This window comes from Myxine glutinosa, chromosome 5 (genome assembly GCF_964187855.1).
Source record: "Myxine glutinosa chromosome 5, kmMyxGlut1.1, whole genome shotgun sequence".
Taxonomy (NCBI): Eukaryota; Metazoa; Chordata; class Myxini; order Myxiniformes; family Myxinidae; genus Myxine; species Myxine glutinosa.
This window is the reverse complement of record NC_136265.1, coordinates 209,393,437-209,411,944: the sequence shown is the minus strand read 5'-3', so window position 1 is coordinate 209,411,944 and position 18,508 is coordinate 209,393,437. Positions and strand designations below refer to the sequence as shown.

Sequence of the window (18,508 nt, the reverse complement as noted above, 5' to 3'; positions counted from 1 at the left end):
GCAGATTGAAGGTAAAGAAAGAGTGAGAAGTGAACGAAACGTGTGTGTGTGTGTGTGTGTGTGTGTGTGTGTGTGTGTGTGTGTGTGTGTGTGTGTGTGTGTGTGTGTGTGTGTGTGTGTGTGCGTGCGTACACATATGCTAGGATGTGGTTATACCTTCTATTGTGTTATGGTCGTTCCAGCTGCCTGGTTGGAATCTGGCGAGCTGCCTCAATACATCTGTAATGGTCAACCATTTTGGCGACCCCCACGGTGCATGCCTCCAATCTGCAAGGTATCCACAATACCTTGCAAAATTTAGGTAGCAAATCGGTCCAGCGTTATGTCAATTAGGCACCACACATCCCGATTAAATTAGGTCGAGCAAACCTGAGATGCGCGACGCGATCATTTATGCGGTGTTGAGCACCACCACTGTCAATTATCCCTCAATGGGTCTTTTTAAATCACCAAATGAAGCAACCACGACAGCTAGAATTCACCACGAAACCAGTATGTTTAATCACAAGAAATAATGCAATCAATGGTCTTGGAGAAGGAAACAGAAGCAAAGCAAGCACTAACCAGCAAGTAATAAATAAACCCCTTTACCTGCTACAGTAGCCTACTGTACATGCCCCAAAAAATCAACGAATGATCAAACTTAATGGATCTTAATTATCTAACTCCAACTGAGGGCATGGCAGACACCCAACATGAGATAGGCATTAGTGGGAATGACAAGACAGAAAATAGGTTTTTTGGAAAACTGGAGTCTGGAAGATGGGTCACCGTGCAGTCCCAGCAGGAGGCTCTGGCGAACGTCCCGTGCTGCGGAGAGAAGAGACAGAGACAGAGACAGACAGAGAAAGGAAAAGAAAGGAAGAGAAAGCCGTCCGTCTCGGTGGGGCGTGACTCTGGCGCTCAACACGATCGGTCTGGCGCAGCCTTCCGTGTGCAGATCCGGGAGGTCGCCTCTGGCTTCCACTTTTGCTCCGCCCTTTATTCCCTCAGATGACGCACCACGCCCCTCCCTTCTAACTCACCATTGGCCTGGTCTGGGGGTTCAGTGACCCCTCCACGACCCTTCACCTTGATGTCCTGAGGTGAGGCGGCAAGGGCTAAAGGCACCTATGCTGTTCTCCCATCAATACTAGTGCCGCTGGGCTAGCCAAATGATAAAAGAGATATTTAGGACTGATTTATAGATGTGTGGATATTACAAATAGTGTCAAAATGGTTGATATATTATAATTATAATTCAAGATACAGATACTGGGATAGGTGGACATCATCTAACTAGACATATAAGCGACACATATCTCATATCACAATTAATGACCATGCTTATGCGACTACATTTACTAATGATATAACAGCACTATCTTAAACATTATTAACCACTATCGGGGATGCATCTTCATGGTGGTTGTATCCCCCAACGCAAGTGGGGGGCCAAATCTTCCACATTCTTCCCTGTTGCCTGGATTCATCAAGGCAGCGCAGTCAAGGTCAGAGTGCTGATCAGTCCCCATGGACATGCCTTTTCCGTCTTGTCTCTTTCCCTCTTGTCCCTTTCCCTCTGTCTGTCTCTCTCTTCCCCGTCTCTCTTTCTCTCTCTTTTTCTCTCTTTCTCTCTCTTGCTCTCTCTTTCTCTCTCTTTCTCTCTCTTTCTCTCTCTTTCTCTCTCTCTCTCTCTTCCTCTCCCTGTCATGGCCCTGGGTACACCATCCTTGATGTGAGGAATCTCTGGGTCGCTCCTGTGAGATAGATCGGCTGTCTCCATGTTGCGGTCTTCGTCGAGAGAACTGTCCGGGGCTAAACAACAACATTATTAATCCTCTTGGAGCCATTTCCACAATAATGTTTTTCATTTCTTTCAACCCCTCCCTCTATTCCACTTCCCCCTCCTATTTCACAAAATCGAGGGAGAAACTTTGAGAAATAAGGGATGTGTAGACTGTAGAAGAATGAGAGCAAGTGGGTAACATAAGGGGTGAACAAGATGGATAGTACCGCAAATTCTCAATTACATAATAACATAATACCGCAAATTTTCATCTTAGGTCCTATTCCATTAAAAGGTAATTCCATCAGTCTCTTATTTGTGATGCAGTATTCTGTCGTCCTCTGTAGGAGTCGAAATGCCGATGACTATAGAGGTTGCTGGGTGGTAAGATGCTGGCTCGACAAACACAATTGCTTGTTCTTGTGTCCCACTTTGCTTTAATTTGTTATGCTTCATATACATCAACTTGAAATAAATTCCATAACACTATTTTAGTTTTTATTTAATTGTACGCCAAAATGTAATTAGAATGCAATTCGTAATTGATATCCGTTATTTTGAAATTGTATGCAACGACAACATACGTGCGTTGATCTGTCAAATTACACCATTTATAAACCTGACCTTCTATGTGGTCTCCAGTCCAACTACTAACCATAAAGAAAAGTTGAAGTGTTTTTCCTCTTGGTCTGAGATTTGGGATTATGGCCATGGATGCCCCATGTGTGCTGGGTATGAATCTATAGACGATATTCAGTAGAAGGTGATCCTCCATCCACATCTCCCTCCGCCCACCCACAATCCATTGTCTTTTTTAATGTCATAGATGCACTTTTACGTGGAACGTGGCAATTCATACTCACGTTTCCTTTAAACCATCAGCACTACACCTGAAACACAACATTGAACAAGTCTTTCTGATCATATTTAAAATACATTGTTGATTCAGCTGCAAAATGGACTCAGCTGCAAGCAAACAAGTGGGCTTTGCCTGGTTCTTGTGTAAGCAAGCACATGTCAGATATTGTACTGTAAAGCGCTCTGATGTGGATTGTGTTGCTAATCTCATGATGATAGGTGTAGTTTCAGCATTATGACCTACGCACCCCATATTATTATACAGCGCTACCTTTAGGCTCTTCTGTTTGTACACAGGACAAAATGAAAAGGCCAGCCACCCCGAGTTTCTTCACAGGAGCAAATTTGTCAATGTTTCGGAGTATGGAGGGAGTTATGAGTGAAAATTACTTTGAAATTAAAAAAAAAAGAAAAAACAGGCGCAAATTTGTTAATGTTTCGTTGTATGGAGTTATGAGTGAAAATTATTTTGAAATTAAAAAAAAAAGAAAAAACAGGCACAAATTTGTTAATGTTTCGTTGTATGGAGTTATGAGTGAAAATTACTTTGAAATTAAAAAAAAAAGAAAAAACAGGCGCAAATTTGTTAATGTTTCGTTGTATGGAGTTATGAGTGAAAATTACTTTGAAATTAAAAAAAAAAAGAAAAAACAGGCGCAAATTTGTTAATGTTTCGTAGTATGGAGTTATGAGTGAAAATTACTTTGAAATTAAAAAAAAAAAGAAAAAACAGGCACAAATTTGTTAATGTTTCGTTGTATGGAGTTATGAGTGAAAATTACTTTGAAATTAAAAAAAAAAGAAAAAACAGGCGCAAATTTGTTAATGTTTCGTTGTATGGAGTTATGAGTGAAAATTACTTTGAAATTAAAAAAAAAAAGAAAAAACAGGCGCAAATTTGTTAATGTTTCGTAGTATGGAGTTATGAGTGAAAATTACTTTGAAATTAAAAAAAAAAGAAAAAACAGTCGTAAATTTGTTAATGTTTCATTGTATGGAGTTATGAGTGAAAATTACTTTGAAATTAAAAAAAAAAGAAAAAACTGCCGCAAATTTGTTAATGTTTCGGAGTATGGAGTTATGAGTGAAAATTACTTTGAAATTAAAAAAAAAAAAAAACAGGCGCAAATTTGTTAATGTTTCGTTGTATGGAGTTATGAGTGAAAATTACTTTGAAATTAAAAAAAAAAGAAAAAACAGGCGCAAATTTGTTAATGTTTCGTTGTATGGAGTTATGAGTGAAAATTACTTTGAAATTAAAAAAAAAAAGAAAAAACAGGCGCAAATTTGTTAATGTTTCGTAGTATGGAGTTATGAGTGAAAATTACTTTGAAATTAAAAAAAAAAGAAAAAACAGTCGTAAATTTGTTAATGTTTCATTGTATGGAGTTATGAGTGAAAATTACTTTGAAATTAAAAAAAAAAGAAAAAACTGGCGCAAATTTGTTAATGTTTCGGAGTATGGAGTTATGAGTGAAAATTACTTTGAAATTAAAAAAAAAAGAAAAAACAGGCGCAAATTTGTTAATGTTTCGTTGTATGGAGTTATGAGTGAAAATTACTTTGAAATTAAAAAAAAAAGAAAAAACAGGCGCAAATTTGTTAATGTTTCGTTGTATGGAGTTATGAGTGAAAATTATTTTGAAATTAAAAAAAAAAGAAAAAACAGGCACAAATTTGTTAATGTTTCGTTGTATGGAGTTATGAGTGAAAATTACTTTGAAATTAAAAAAAAAAGAAAAAACAGGCGCAAATTTGTTAATGTTTCGTTGTATGGAGTTATGAGTGAAAATTATTTTGAAATTAAAAAAAAAAGAAAAAACAGGCACAAATTTGTTAATGTTTCGTTGTATGGAGTTATGAGTGAAAATTACTTTGAAATTAAAAAAAAAAGAAAAAACAGGCGCAAATTTGTTAATGTTTCGTTGTATGGAGTTATGAGTGAAAATTACTTTGAAATTAAAAAAAAAAAGAAAAAACAGGCGCAAATTTGTTAATGTTTCGTAGTATGGAGTTATGAGTGAAAATTACTTTGAAATTAAAAAAAAAAGAAAAAACTCGTAAATTTGTTAATGTTTCATTGTATGGAGTTATGAGTGAAAATTACTTTGAAATTAAAAAAAAAAGAAAAAACAGGCACAAATTTGTTAATGTTTCGTTGTATGGAGTTATGAGTGAAAATTACTTTGAAATTAAAAAAAAAAGAAAAAACAGGCGCAAATTTGTTAATGTTTCGTTGTATGGAGTTATGAGTGAAAATTATTTTGAAATTAAAAAAAAAAGAAAAAACAGGCACAAATTTGTTAATGTTTCGTTGTATGGAGTTATGAGTGAAAATTACTTTGAAATTAAAAAAAAAAGAAAAAACAGGCGCAAATTTGTTAATGTTTCGTTGTATGGAGTTATGAGTGAAAATTATTTTGAAATTAAAAAAAAAAGAAAAAACAGGCACAAATTTGTTAATGTTTCGTTGTATGGAGTTATGAGTGAAAATTACTTTGAAATTAAAAAAAAAAGAAAAAACAGGCGCAAATTTGTTAATGTTTCGTTGTATGGAGTTATGAGTGAAAATTACTTTGAAATTAAAAAAAAAAAGAAAAAACAGGCGCAAATTTGTTAATGTTTCGTAGTATGGAGTTATGAGTGAAAATTACTTTGAAATTAAAAAAAAAAGAAAAAACAGTCGTAAATTTGTTAATGTTTCATTGTATGGAGTTATGAGTGAAAATTACTTTGAAATTAAAAAAAAAAGAAAAAACTGGCGCAAATTTGTTAATGTTTCGTTGTATGGAGTTATGAGTGAAAATTACTTTGAAATTAAAAAAAAAAGAAAAAACAGGCGCAAATTTGTTAATGTTTCGTTGTATGGAGTTATGAGTGAAAATTACTTTGAAATTAAAAAAAAAAGAAAAAACAGGCACAAATTTGTTAATGTTTCGTTGTATGGAGTTATGAGTGAAAATTACTTTGAAATTAAAAAAAAAAGAAAAAACAGGCACAAATTTGTTAATGTTTCGTTGTATGGAGTTATGAGTGAAAATTACTTTGAAATTAAAAAAAAAAAGAAAAAACAGGCGCAAATTTGTTAATGTTTCGTAGTATGGAGTTATGAGTGAAAATTACTTTGAAATTAAAAAAAAAAGAAAAAACTGGCGCAAATTTGTTAATGTTTCGGAGTATGGAGTTATGAGTGAAAATTACTTTGAAATTAAAAAAAAAAGAAAAAACAGGCGCAAATTTGTTGATGTTTCGTTGTATGGAGTTATGAGTGAAAATTACTTTGAAATTAAAAAAAAAAGAAAAAACAGGCGCAAATTTGTTAATGTTTCGTTGTATGGAGTTATGAGTGAAAATTATTTTGAAATTAAAAAAAAAAGAAAAAACAGGCACAAATTTGTTAATGTTTCGTTGTATGGAGTTATGAGTGAAAATTACTTTGAAATTAAAAAAAAAAGAAAAAACAGGCGCAAATTTGTTAATGTTTCGTTGTATGGAGTTATGAGTGAAAATTATTTTGAAATTAAAAAAAAAAGAAAAAACAGGCACAAATTTGTTAATGTTTCGTTGTATGGAGTTATGAGTGAAAATTACTTTGAAATTAAAAAAAAAAGAAAAAACAGGCGCAAATTTGTTAATGTTTCGTTGTATGGAGTTATGAGTGAAAATTACTTTGAAATTAAAAAAAAAAAGAAAAAACAGGCGCAAATTTGTTAATGTTTCGTAGTATGGAGTTATGAGTGAAAATTACTTTGAAATTAAAAAAAAAAGAAAAAACAGTCGTAAATTTGTTAATGTTTCATTGTATGGAGTTATGAGTGAAAATTACTTTGAAATTAAAAAAAAAAGAAAAAACAGGCACAAATTTGTTAATGTTTCGTTGTATGGAGTTATGAGTGAAAATTACTTTGAAATTAAAAAAAAAAGAAAAAACAGGCGCAAATTTGTTAATGTTTCGTTGTATGGAGTTATGAGTGAAAATTATTTTGAAATTAAAAAAAAAAGAAAAAACAGGCACAAATTTGTTAATGTTTCGTTGTATGGAGTTATGAGTGAAAATTACTTTGAAATTAAAAAAAAAAGAAAAAACAGGCGCAAATTTGTTAATGTTTCGTTGTATGGAGTTATGAGTGAAAATTATTTTGAAATTAAAAAAAAAAGAAAAAACAGGCACAAATTTGTTAATGTTTCGTTGTATGGAGTTATGAGTGAAAATTACTTTGAAATTAAAAAAAAAAGAAAAAACAGGCGCAAATTTGTTAATGTTTCGTTGTATGGAGTTATGAGTGAAAATTACTTTGAAATTAAAAAAAAAAAGAAAAAACAGGCGCAAATTTGTTAATGTTTCGTAGTATGGAGTTATGAGTGAAAATTACTTTGAAATTAAAAAAAAAAGAAAAAACAGTCGTAAATTTGTTAATGTTTCATTGTATGGAGTTATGAGTGAAAATTACTTTGAAATTAAAAAAAAAAGAAAAAACTGGCGCAAATTTGTTAATGTTTCGTTGTATGGAGTTATGAGTGAAAATTTCTTTGAAATTAAAAAAAAAAGAAAAAACAGGCGCAAATTTGTTAATGTTTCGTTGTATGGAGTTATGAGTGAAAATTACTTTGAAATTAAAAAAAAAAGAAAAAACAGGCACAAATTTGTTAATGTTTCGTTGTATGGAGTTATGAGTGAAAATTACTTTGAAATTAAAAAAAAAAGAAAAAACAGGCACAAATTTGTTAATGTTTCGTTGTATGGAGTTATGAGTGAAAATTACTTTGAAATTAAAAAAAAAAAGAAAAAACAGGTGCAAATTTGTTAATGTTTCGGTGTATGGAGTTATGAGTGAAAATTAATTTCAAAAAAAAAAAAAAAAAAAAAAACAGGCGCAAGTTTGTCAATGTTTCGGAGTATGGAGTTATGAGTGAAAATTACTTTTAAATTAAAAAAAAAAAGGAAAAACAGGCGCAAATTTGTCAATGTTTCGGAGTACGGAGTTATGAGTGAAAATTACTTTTAAATTAAAAAAAAACAAAAAAAAAACGCGCAAATTTGTCAATGTTTTGGAGTATGGAGTTGTGAGTGAAAATTACTTTTAAATAAAAAAAGAAAAGAAAAAACAGGCGCAAGTTTGTCAATGTTTCGGAGTATGGAGTTATGAGTGAAAATTACTTTTAAATTTTAAAAAAAACCAAAAAAAACGCGCAAATTTGTCAATGTTTTGGAGTATGGAGTTGTGAGTGAAAATTACTTTTAAATTTAAAAAAAGAAAGAAAAAACAGGCGCAAACTTGTCAATGTTTCGGAGTACGGAGTTATGAGTGAAAATTACTTTTAAATTAAAAAAAAAAAAGAAAAAACAGGCAAAAGCCCAGGCTGAGTTAGAGATTGTAATATCGTTTGGGATTTGCGCATGCGCAAGATTGGAGGTCACTTTCTTTTGAAGTTGTCCATGCGCTCATGCTTTCGAAGTTAAGTAATTTTTTCACAATTGTGTTTTTGTCGAAACTGTATCTATCTTTCGGTGTGTGTACTTATAGTGGTCTTTGGTAAGATTGCTCGGTGTTAATTTTTCATACCTGTATAAAAAATCATCGGTTAATTCGTGTCGCGTATTCTGAGGCCTAGTAGGCTTCCGTGTCCAACCTTGAGGCCTTGTTTTTCTCTCAGCGGTTTGTCGATTGTGCTGCAATTACTTTCGTTCCCTGTTTTTTGTCCCAGTCTTTCACGCCATACTTCCTTGTTTAAAATCTCAACTCAAAAAAAAAAAAAAAAAAATATTTCCTTCTCTGCTCTTATTCGTTTATTCGTTGTTCTTATTTGTTCGTTCGTTCTTCGACCACGTTGTTCGTGATCATGTCATCACGTTGTTAAAAATGTTTAAACTTTCCCCTGAAGAACTGTATTCTGTCGTATATTATAACACCTTTTTCTTCTTCTATAAAAGGATGCTTTAGACTTGCTCACCAAATCTATTCATTCCAAAAAAAAATTCCATCTCTTACAGTTCCTTTTTCCTACATTCCCGAAACTCTCCTGTACTCCACCCCTCCTTCAGCGTCCTCAAACTTATTTTTGACTCGAAGGTCTCAATAAACTCATTTTGCAACAAATGTTCATTTCCCATTAATCGTACACTTTTCAAAATCCAATCTCACCCCACCCCTCCAAATCTTCCCCATCACTCCTTCCCTCCAAAACTTCCCCATCACCCCTCCCCTCCAAAACGTCCCCATCACCCCTCCCCTCCAAATCTACCCCCTTGCCCCTCCCCTCCAAATCTTCCCCATCACCTATCTCTTTCAAATCTTCCCCCTTGCCCCTCCCCTCCAAATCTTCCCCATCACCCATCTCTTTCAAATATTCCCCCTTGCCTCTCCGCTCCAAATCTTCCCCATCACCCATCCCTTTCAAATCTTCCCCCTTGCCCCTCCCCTCCAAATCTTCCCCATCACCCCTTCCCTCCAAAACTTCCCCATCACCCCTCCCCTCCAAAACTTCCCCATCACCCCTCCCCTCCAAATCTACCCCTTGCCCCTCCCCTCCAAATCTTCCCCATCACCCATCTCTTTCAAATATTCCCCCTTGCCCCTCCCCTCCAAATCTTCCCCATCACCCATCCCTTTCAAATCTTCCCCCTTACCCCTCCCCTCCAAATCTTCTCCATCACCCCTTCCCTCCAAAACTTCTCCATCTCCCCTCCCCTCCAAAACTTCTCCATCTCTCCTCCCCTCCAAAACTTCCCCATCACCCCTCCCCTCCAAATCTACCCCCTTGCCCCTCCCCTCCAAATCTTCCCCATCACCCATCTCTTTCAAATCTTCCCTCTTGCCCCTCCCCTCCAAATCTTCCCCATCACCCATCCCTTTCAAATCTCCCCCCTTGCCCCTTCCCTACTAAACTCCCCCCACATCCCTCCCCTCCGAGACTCTCCCTCGCTCCTCCCCTCCTAGACTCCCCTCTCACCCCTCCTCCTCAAAGCGTCCTTCCCGCTTCTTCCCCCTTCCAACTTTCACCTTCATCTCCCTCAACCTTCTGCCTCACTCTTCCCCCTCCTCAAATAACACCTCACTGCGCCTCACCCAATCACCATCAAACCTTTTGTCCGCCCCATTCTTCCCTTTCTCCAAGCTATTCTGAAATCTCTGACACACCTTCAACAGCTCTCCCTATCTCTTCCACCTCTTCCACATCTTACCCTACCCCTCCTCCCCCCTGTTCTGTATCTGATGCTCCCCCTACCTCTTCTTTAACAGTATGGACCACAGACATCCGGGGCCTTCGCTCAAACTTGACTGATCTCTCCATACAGGTTGCTTCTGACAAACCAGACATGATCTGCTTAACAGAAACTTTCCTCCTTCATGATGTCTCTGATTCCTTGGTATCTCTCCCAGGTTACTCCCTCCTCCGGTATGATAGACCTGAGCCTCGTCCTGGAGGTGGGGTTGCTATCTTTATAAAAAAAACTCTCTTCCTCACTCGCCCTGCACTGCCCTCTCTCCACCTCACCCCCAGGAATACCTTTGGCTACGGCTTCCCCTTCGCTCCCACCTTTTGTTCATATGTGTGTTGTACTGTCCACCAAACAATGATGACTCCATCTACATCTCGCTGTCTGATAATATGGACCAACTTCTATCTACCCATCCCAACTCTCTCTTCCTCATATGTGGTGATTTCAATTGTCACCATGCCAGTTGGCTGGGTGTGGGTACCTCTCTCACCAGCCATGGCTCTTCAGCAAAGGACTTCTGTGACTCACTGGGACTGACACAATCTGTCAATTTCCCGACCCGGATCTCAGTCAACGGAGCATCTTCTCTTCTGGACTTGGTTATGACTAACTTCCCTGAAAATGTCTGCTGCTCTTCTTCTGCTCCAATCGGCTCATCTGATCATGTGCTTGTTAAAGTGGACATCTCTCTGACCATTCTCAGAGAGTCTCCTCAGCGTCGACGAGTCTGGCATTTCACTCAGGCCAACTGGCACGGTCTTCAAGCAGCCGTCAATCATCTGGACTGGTCTCCCATCTCTACCGCCTCTGACATCAACTCATCCTGGGAATTCTTCCAAAGTAAATTGCTCTCTCTCATGCACAGATTTATCCCATCTCGTCTTTGGTTGTCTTACCCTTCCTCCCGTCCATGGTACACGGAATCTTGTGGTGAGGCTATTGCCCAGAAACAACTTGCTTTCATCACCTGGAAAGCAAATCCAACGTAAGGAAATCTCATTTCCTTTCACAAAGCCCGAAACAAGTGTGTGTCCACCCTCAGGAGAGCCAGGAAACAATATCTCTCCGTTCTCAGGACCGAACTCTCTTATCTGTCTCCCTCTTCCAAATCCTGGTGGAGTCTGGTCAAATCTGTTTCTGGTGTTTGTTCCCCCTCCATCCCCTCCCTCACCTCAAACGGCCACACGGCTGACTCCGCACGTGAAAAAGCTGAATGCCTCAACTCTGTGTTTGCTTCTAAATCTTGGGTCCCAAACCCATCCCTCACTGTACCCACCGTACCCAGTCGTACCCAGCTGCTCCTGGACTCTGTGTCCTTTCCTCCTGACAAGGGGGAAAAGTTTCTGTCAACCCTCGACTCTGATTCTGCAACTGGACCTGAGGCATCAGCCCACGGGTCCTAAAATCCTGTTCTTCCGCTCTTTCACTCTCTCTCTCTCTGTTCTCTTCACCCTCTCTTTTGCTCAAGGTCATCTGCCATCTGCTTGGAAATCTGCCAACATCACCGCTTTGCACAAAAAAGGTGCAAAAACAGATCCCAGCAACTACAGACCAATCAGCCTTCTCCCAATTATCAGCAAAGTCATGGAATCCATCATTGCTTCAGATATGAAATCTTTCCTCTTCTCCAATGGCTTGATCTCTGATCATCAATTTGGTTTCAGACCTGGTCACTCTACTCTGGACATGCTGCTTCTGCTTTCTCAACAATGGATGGAGGTCTTCAATGCCAAACAGGAAATTAGAGCTGTCTCCCTTGACATATCACGTGCCTTCGATGCGGTCTGGCACCCCGCTCTGCTCACCAAACTCTCCTCCTCTGGTATCCATGGAAATCTCCACGCATGGCTGGTGGACTTCCTCTCTAGTCATAGTCAGCGTGTGGCCCTGAATGGGTTTCTGTCATCTCCTCTTCCTGTTCAGGCTGGAGTTCCCCAAGGCAGTGTTCTGGGCCCTGTGCTTTTTCTGGTCTTCATCAATGATCTCTCTGACTCTCTTGAAAATCCTCTCTATCTCTTTGCTGATGACTCTACTCTCTGTCACTCCATTCCTCATCCCTCAGATCGGCAGTCTGCAGCCTCCTCACTCTCTGCTGACCTGGACAAAATCACAGACTGGGCAAACAAGTGGAACATGTCTTTCAATCCTGACAAATCTCACACTCTTACGATGTCTCTCCGAAAAGACCGACTGGACAACCCTCCCATCCACTTTCTGAAAAATCCTCTCCAAGAAGTTTTGTCACTCAAACTTTTGGGTCTCACTATCTGCCATGATCTTTCCTGGGAAAACCACATTTCAAATCTGGCCTCCAAAGCCAGTCGCCGACTGGGCATCCTCCGTCGTGCGAAGTCCTTCCTTGACACACCTGAGCTCTTCACCACATACAAGGCTTTCATCCACAGCTCAATGGAATAATGCTCTCCCCTCTGGGCTGGTGCTGCTGCCTCACACCTAGCTCGTCTTCATGCTGTTGAAACCAAAGCGTTCAGAATCATTGGAATCTCCCATGATGAAGCTAACTCCAAGGGCCTTTCACTCACTCACCACAGGCAGGTTGGTGGTCTTTCCATCTTCTACCGACTCCTCTCTGGCCTTGCCCCCCCAGCTCTTTCTGGGCTCTGTCCCCCAAATGTTCCTACAGGTCGCACAAAATCTGCCTGCAACCCTCTTATGGTTAAACTGCCAAAATCAAGACTCGCTGCTCACCTTCACTCCTTCATTCCTCTTTTCTCCCGCCTCTGGAACAAACTCCCTCACTCTCCTCAATCCCACTCCACTCTCCAGGTCTTTAAAACAGCTGTTCACCACCATCTCTTATCTTCCTTCCCCCATCCAAAACCTTGATCTTTTCTACCCCAGCTAATTTCATCCCAAATCCACTTTTTTGAAATACCAACTTCTGTCCTGGAAGTCCTTGGTGTCCTTGTGTTTTATACTTCGCCCCTTCCCACGCCTCCTCCCCCCAAGCCCTCTCCCTCCCACACATCTCCCTGCTCTCAAATGTTATGTTTGTGTGCTTCCCCTTCTCTCCCCATCTTGTCTTCCGCTCCCTCTTTTTATATATTTTGTTTTTCTGGTTGATTTGTTTGTGAAATAAATGTTAGCTCTTTCACGAGCCTCGATTCAGTATACAAAAAAATATATTAAAAAAACAAAAAAAATCGTGCAATATTAACTTCTGTATAGCAATTGATATGTCAGATGAAAAGTTTTCAACTCGGTATGACGATTTTTTGAGATTATCAAACACATCTACCTATTAGGACACCTCCAGCCAACCCTACAAAAAGGTATAAATAATTGGAAGAATTTGTGAAGTAGTTATTGTTCCAATTTCTAGCAATGAATTACTGAGCATCTTCACTGGATGCTGAAGATGCATTTTAGGCTACTTGTATTATCAAGTTTCCCTACTGTCTTCTTTCCAGTCTTCTTAAACATTATATTCTAAGTGTATTTGTGAAAAGCTAAAAAAAGAAAGAAATTAAAGTCATCATAGAACAGGATTGACCACTCTGTGGTCACCACCTGCGACAAAATCCGGTAACGCGCCGATTGGGAAACACGCATTTGAAACGCTCTTAAAAGGTGAACAGCGAGATTGGAAACACACGTTTAATGCGCTAGTCAAAGAATAACTCGACATCTCTCATCCATGTCAGCCTACGCTGCGGTTATATCAGAACGAGCTGATTCGTCATATGGTCACGGATTGTTTAACCCCGATATGGGGGCATTCAAAAATTATGTAACGCTATTTTTTAGGGAGCCATGCCCTGTACCGTGCGTGCTGATAGGCTTGATTAAACTTTAATAATCATTTTTATTTGGCATTGATTGGATTTTTCTGGGTGACTCATCGTGAGTAACACTCAACCCAAACAAAGCCAATGGAAATATAATGCAACAAACCCAGGCAGTGTATAATCAGCAAAGGCCTACAAGCCTTATGTCTTAGGCCCACACTACTTTTTTAGGGATGCACGTACCATGCGTGTTAACAGGCTAGATTACGAGCAGAGTTGGCTGTGGTGCCATTTGAAATGAGGGAAGGGATCAAGCGGGAGCATACACCAGAGACAGCCTTAACAAGGTGTCACCAAGTTTTAGAGGAGGGAGACAAGTTTGAAAGTTCATTCTTGAGGTTGGACAGATGTTGTTTTCTGGCTCTCCTCAGAGTGGACATACACTTGTTGCGGTCTTTGTGAAATGCACTGACATTTCCTTCGGTCGGGTTTGCTTTCCAGGAAGAGAAAACAAGTTGGTTCAGAGCAACTGCCTCATCACAGGATTCGGTGTACTATGGGTAGGAAGAAGGGTAGGATAACTGAAGAGGATATGGGATGGATCTGTGCATAAGAGAGAGAAAATTTTTGTGGGAGAATTGCCAGGGTGAGTTAATATTAGGGGCTGTTGATATGGTAGACCAGTCTTGAAGTGAGATGGCTGTTTGTAGTCCATGCCAGTTGTCTGAGTGAAATGCTCAATGCTGAGGCGGCTCTTTGAGAATAGTCAGAGAGATGTTGACTCTCACAAGCAAATGCGGTTTCTTTACTCTGAAACTGTGGCCCCAGGTCCGATCACTATTCATTCTTTTGAAAACCCCTTCTGGCCTAATTTTGTCTATACACATCAATAACTTAAACATCTCCAGCAGATCCAGTTGTAATCGCCTCCTTTCTAATGTAAAAAGTCTTGTCTCGCTCAGGTGCTTCTCATAGCTTAGTCCAGTGGTTCTTAACTTTTTTAAAGGCGCCGAACCCGAACGAAACCCACCGAACACTCGCGGAACCCCTCAAATTTGACAAAAAAATTAAGAAGAATTGCATCTTAATGCATTTTCTGTTCCTCTTTTTGGGAGGAGATCTGGGAAATGCATGGTTTTGTTTTGGCAAGGGCCACCCTCAAATCATTTTCGTATGCAAGCCTGCTCCTTTTCTTTGTTTTAATGTCCACCAGTTTGGAAAACGCATGCTCGCAGAGATACGTTGTAACGAACGGCGTGATGATCTCAAAGGCAATTTTAGCGATGTGAGGATACCCTTCCATTTGGCGGCACCAAAACGTTGAGAGCATTGTTGTGCCGAAGAGTTGTTGTTGTTGAGTCTGGCTCTGCTGAAGTTCGATGAGGTCGTTGAGGTATTGGTCGTTGACATCTGCCGTTGCAACGTCAAAAGTAAACAGCTGCCGCACCCATGCTGGGTATTGCTCTTGGTCGGGGACGTAGCCATCAAATGACTTTCCCAGCTCATCCAAGTGCGTGGCAATCACTTGCTTCAGCTCCCCCGGTACAGCAGTGCCTCCAACTTCAGACTCATCTTCGATCCCGCTCACGCACTCGTCCAGTAGCGAAAAGTTCGCATAGTTGTCGTTCTCTGTTCGCCGCCTCCACAACGGTAACTTCTTTCGGAAAGCGCTCAGTTTTTCTTCAGATTTGATGACATTCACTCCACCGACCTGCATGTGGCAATTGAGATGATTGAGTGCGTCGAAGATGTCAGCCAAGTACGCCAAGGCGAGGATGAACTCTGACTCTTCGAAGTGCGTTGCATGGCAATGCTGGTTTTCTCGCAAAAACAGGGCTAATTCTACACGCAAGGCAAAAACACGGCTCACTACCTTCCCTCGTGATAACCATCGGACGTTAGAGTGGTCGAGAAGGACTTCGAATTCAGAGCCAATTTCAGTGCACAGCTCTTTGAAGATACAATGATTCAGAGCATGGCTTCGCACGTAATTCACAGTTTCAACGACGATTTTCAGAACATTGGCCAGTTTGGGAGGCAGGGTTTTTGATGCCAGTGCGTGTCTGTGCAGGACGCAGTGCGTGACGATGATGTGTGGTGCATCGGCCTTCACCAGCGCTCCAAAACCGGAGTTTCATCCCAGCATGGCTGGAGCTCCGCCCGAGTAAACTGCAGACACCATGTCCCCACGAGAGGCCGTTGCTTCTGAAGAAGTCGTCCACAAGCTTCTTCACGTCGGCTGCCTTCGTCGTTGTTGTGAGAGGCTTGCAGAACAGAAAGTCTTCCTTGATCTCGTCTTCTTTGACATAACGCACAAATAAGATGAGCCGGCTCAAATTCGAAACGTCTGTGGTCTCGTCGAGTTGAAGGCTGAATTTGGTAGGCAACCTCATACGACGCGGTGAGGATCGGTTTGTCAATTGGAATGAAGCCGAGAGTGGGCAAGGTAGCACTAACGTTGAATCGGCCTCTCTTCAATTTGAATTCATCCAGCGTTGTCTTTGTACTGCCCCTCGCCGTGCAGTTTTTTTGAAGTGTTCCCGTAGTTTTGCTGGTGCGAGGCTGGAGTTGCTCAACTTGACATTGCAAAGCATGCATTGAGGACGCTGACTTCCGTCCCGTTCCGTCAAACACGTGAACCCATACTGCACGTAATCCTCCGACCACTTCCTTTTTTTGCTCAACATACAGCAAAAAAAAGTTTAAAAAAAGTAACAAACTGATCTTAATTGAGTTCGGGCAAATAATTATATGACAAAAATTAAAAAAGGAACATGCTTAAATATAATCAGTACCCCTCTGAAAACTGAAAAATTTTAACGAAGAAAACATAACTTATAGTTACGATGATGGGATATATTATCTACTCAACTCTGTCACCTCAAATCCCATTATAATATTACATAGAAAACTGCGAATTGTTAGTTTTGAATTGCGACCAAAGGAGTTATATCACCTCCACCTAATTTTCTGAGTAATTCAATCATATTTTATAATCACCATCCACTTTCGACTTTAATATAAGTCTGAACCCACCCTGATATCCACAAACATTTCCAACTTACTTTTCAATTAATCAGTAACTCCAAAGTAAGGCGCGACCAATGACGCACGGCACATGGCAAGCTAATCGAGGCTATTCACTGGAATTTCCGAACACCTGCAAAGTCCAAAATCCAGTAAGTAAGTAAGCAAGCAAGTAAGCACCATCAACAGAATAATTAGCAAGTTGCTCATTGATTCAACTTACTACAGTCAGTGTGAAACAACTTATCTCAAACACAGACCAGAGAAACCATGAATGGGATGGGAATACAATTACAAATAACATTCCCATTCGTTCGTAACATACATAGCAAAATAAAAATAATATTAATAATAAGCGTAATTACTGCACATCGGATTTTTATGTGAAAAAATAAAAAAATTTTTTTCACATAAAACGGCTTTTTTGCGCGCAAAAAAATTATTTTGCTATTTTCGGAGAAAAAAAGAATTTCGCCCTTTTTCGGGAAAAATAAAAAAAAATGCCCTTTTTGGTCGAAAATGTCTGGCAACGCTAAAAAAAATTAGGGAATTTTTCGAAATTTTAAACTGCGATCGAAATTTTTAACTGCGATCGATCTCAAAAACAAAACGTTGCGTCCACTTGCGTGCGTTGCGTCCCCAGCGTGTACAGCAGTGAGGCGGTGTACTACAGTGAGAGAGTGTACACAAAGTGTGAACATGTCTCCTATCAAGATGAGTGCTGCTCTTCGTGACAAGTGGCTGAAGGAATTCAACGCTGGCGGCGATGGGGCCACCTTCAAGTACGTGTCGAGTGACACGGCTTTCTGTCGAGCTTGTGAAAAGACTTTCCGGGCGAAGCAGAAGTCTGAGCTGGCCCAACATGTCCAAGGAGACCGCCACAAGAGTAATTTGGCCTTGAAGAAGAAGAGGACGGTCACGCAAGCCACCATGGAGGACTTTGGTGGCGGAAAGAGGCACAAGTGCGACATCGTGGCTCAGGAGCTGTGCCAGGCCATGCTGGCCGCTGGCATCCCATGGTCGAAATTGGAAAACCCTGCCCTCCGGTCGTTCCTGGAGAAGCACATCACTCTCCAGATCCCCGATGAAAGCTGGATTCGAAAGCACTACCTCGACAAGTGCTACGACGAGGCCTTGGCGGGGATCCGTGCCGACCTCGGACAGCAGCCCATCTGGCTGTCCGTCGACGAGACGATCGATTCGGCAGGTCGATATGTGGCCAACATCATCGCGGGATGCTTGTCCAAGGAGGGGTACTTTCATCCCCACCTCGTCCAGTGCATGTTTCTGGAGAAGACCAACTCCGGGGAGATCGTGCGTGCAGTCAATGACACGCTGCGCTATCTTTGGCCTGATTTCAAGCCGGAGTGCCTCAAGGTCCTCGTCAGCGACGCCGCGGCCTATATGATCAAGGCCGGCCATGCCCTGAAGGAACTCTTCCCAGACTTGCTGCATGTGACTTGCGTTGCCCACGCGCTCCACCGTGTCTGCGAGACAGTCCGAGAAATGTTCAAGGACGTCAACGACCTGATTGCCACGACGAAGAAGGTGTTCGTCAAAGCCCCGTCGCGTGTTGTCTTTTGGAAGGAGCAGCAGCCCAATCTTTCTCTCCCCCCGGAGCCCATTCTGACTCGGTGGGGGACGTGGATCGACGCCGCGGTGTTTTACGCCGAGCACTTCGAGGCCGTCAAGGACATTGTGGACCAGCTGAACGATGACGCGATGGCAATCCGGAGTGCCAAGGACCTGTTCGGAAAGGCAGACATCAAGCTCAGCATGTGACTTGCGTTGCCCACGCGCTCCACCGTGTCTGCGAGACAGTCCAAGAAATGTTCAAGGACGTCAACGACCTGATTGCCACGACGAAGAAGGTGTTCGTCAAAG

General features: G+C 40.6%; 1 protein-coding gene across 1 annotated transcript in view; it reads left to right on the top strand.

The window, feature by feature from the left end:
• The window catches only part of LOC137428175 (uncharacterized), a 297,132-nt gene that overhangs the window by 22,322 nt on the left and 256,302 nt on the right, over window positions 1-18,508 (top strand). The gene's annotated exons all lie outside the window — the stretch shown is intronic.